Below are 2964 nucleotides of genomic sequence, written 5' to 3'. Positions count from 1 at the left end.
TTTTTTGTCAGTCGTGGGGCTTGAACTCTGGGCCTGGGCGCTGTCCCTCAGCTATTCAGCTCAAGGCAAGTGCTCTACCACTTGAGCTACAGCGTCACTTCCGGTTTTCTGGTGGTTTATTGGAGATAGGAGTCTCATGGTCTCTCCTGCCCGGGCTGGCTTTGAACCGCAATCCTCAGATCTCAGCCTCCTGAGTAGCTAGGATTACAGGCCTGAGCCACCAGCGCCCGGCTCTATCTCTTAATATTAACAGGCTTAATTCACCAATCAAAAGAAAAAGAACTGCAGATTGGATCAGAAAACATGACCCATCCATCTGTTGCCTTCAGGAGACCCACCTCTCAGCCAAACATACAAACAAACTCACAGTGAAGGGTTGGAAAAGGATCTACCAATCAAATGCCCCAGTAAGAAAGCAGGTGTAGCAATCCTGATAGCTGACAAAATAAACTTTTCATTAAAATCAATACAAAAAGACAAGGACAGATACTACATATTAATACAGGGAACAATCCAAGAGGAGGATATTACCATCATCGACTTATATTCCCCAAAAATTGGTGCCCCCAAATATGTTAAGCAAATACTCTCAAACTTACAGAATAAAATAGATCCCAACACGATAATACTATTTATCACCCCACTCTCACCAAAGGACAGGTCTACCAACCAGAGGATTGGCAAAGAAGCTACCAAATTAAGTGAGGCCATACTTGAAGCAGAACTAACTGACATCTACCGGGTATTTCCCCCTAAAACAACACAGTACACATTCTTCTCAGTAGCTCATAGAACTTTCTCCAAAGTAGACCATATCATAGTTCATACAAGGAACTTAAGCAAATACAAGGGGATCGACATAATCCCCTGTATCCTATCTGACCACAGTGGAATCAAGCTAGTTCTCAATAAGAAAGCAAATTACTCAAATACATGGAAATTGAACAGCACACTTCTAAGCAATGCCTGGGTAATGGAAGAGATTAAAGAAGAAATTTTAAAATTCCTACAATTGAATGATAATGAAAACACATCACAAAGAAACTTGTGAGACACAGCAAAAGCAGTCCTGAGGGGCAAATTTATTGCCCCCAGTGCCCACATCAAGAAAATAGAGACAGACCAAGTAAATAATCTCATGTTGCACTTAAAACAGCCAGAAACACATGAAAAAATGGAACCTCAAGTTACTAGGCAGAGCCAAGATGATCAAATTAAGAGTGGAAATTAATGTGATAGAGAATAGGAAAAATATAATAGTATAAAACAAAAAGCTGGTTCTTTGAAAAAATAAATTGATGGACCATTGGCAAGATTAATTAAAAAAAGAAGAGAGGAAACCCATATTAACAAGATTAGGGATGCCACAGGAAAAATCACAACACGTACCCAAGATATCCACACAATATTAACGGACAACTTTCAAAAGTTATACTCTCTAAAGAAAGAAAACCTGGCAGAAATGGATGCCTTTGAACAGAAATACAAGTTGTCCAAACTGAGCAAAGAAGAAGTAAATCAATTAAATAAGCCAATATGCTACAATGAGATTCAGGAAGCAATCAGAAGTCTTCAAACAAAGAAAAGCCCAGGACCAGATGGATTCACAACAGAATTCTACAAGACCTTTAAAGAAAAACTAATACCTATATTCCTCAAGCTCTTCAGAGAAACAGAGAAGGAGGGAGCTATCCCAAATTCATTCTACGATGCCAATATCACACTCATCCCCAAACCAGGCAAAGACCCAACCAAAAACATTCACTCATGCTAAAAGCTCTAGAGAAAACAGGAATAGAAGGAACATTTCTTAAAACAATAAAAGCCATTTACAACAGACCAATAACCAATATTATACTTAATGGGGAAAAGCTACAACCAATTCTTCTAAAATCAGGAACAAGGCAAGGATGCCCACTGTCTCCACTCCTCTTCAATATAGTCCTGGAACCCTTAGCCAGGGCAATAAGGCAAGAAAAAGACATTAAAGGGGTCCCAATAGGCAAAGAAGAAGTTAAACTATCCTTTTTGCAGATGACATGATACTATGCCCAGGCAGGAGACACCATGAGACTCCTATCTCCAATAAACCACCAGAAAACCGGAAGTGGCGCTGTAGCTCAAGTGGTAGAGTACTCACCTTGAGCTGAAGAGCTGAGGGACAGCGCCCAGGCCCAGAGTTCAAGCCCCACGACCGACCAAAAAAAAAAAAAAAAAATGGTATCTATATACAATGGAATTTTTCCCAGCTATTAAAACAGAATAAAATAATGTCATTTTAAGTGAGGTAAGGCAAGAACAGAGAAACCAATGGTGCATGTTCTCCCTGACAGGCAGAAGTTAGATCTAAAAGGCACTGGGATATTACAAATTACACAGAATACTAGATGCTCAGATATAGTTAGACCAAAAGAGGACAGTCTTAGGGGCAATACCGAAACACTTACTCATATGTATATAAAGTAATACACATACTGAAACAAACTCCAAAGATAAGGAAACAAAGGACTATTTTGTTAATTTGTTTTTCTTTTTCTGATAATTGTTTTATTTATCTTATATGTGGTGTATTCATGTGCACATCTGTGAGGGGAGCACAGAATCAGAGGAAAAAGGGTGAAGAAGTGCAGCAGCGGCGTGCACTGTTTATACTGGACATTAATGAAAGTGAACTCTGCAACTTGTGGGGAGAGATAGATGGGAGAGAGGGAATGGGAGAAAATGAGGGAACAGATAACACTATGGGAAAGGAAATATACTTATCACCTGGCTTATATAAATGTAACCCACTGTATATCACTTCTAGAACAACAATAAAGTAAATTAGAAAAAAAAATCAGTACAGCCCTCCATACAATAAAAGGCAGTCATGCCCAGTCAGGCAGCTAAGAAGCCTCAGGATCCCTGCTGTGCCACACAATAGAAGTAACAGCCATTTATCACCTGCTTGAACTCCATAGGCTC

The sequence above is a fragment of the Dipodomys ordii genome, unplaced genomic scaffold (genome assembly GCF_000151885.1).
Source record: "Dipodomys ordii isolate 6190 unplaced genomic scaffold, Dord_2.0 Scaffold137, whole genome shotgun sequence".
Taxonomy (NCBI): domain Eukaryota; kingdom Metazoa; phylum Chordata; class Mammalia; order Rodentia; family Heteromyidae; genus Dipodomys; species Dipodomys ordii.
This window is presented reverse-complemented; position numbering follows the sequence as displayed.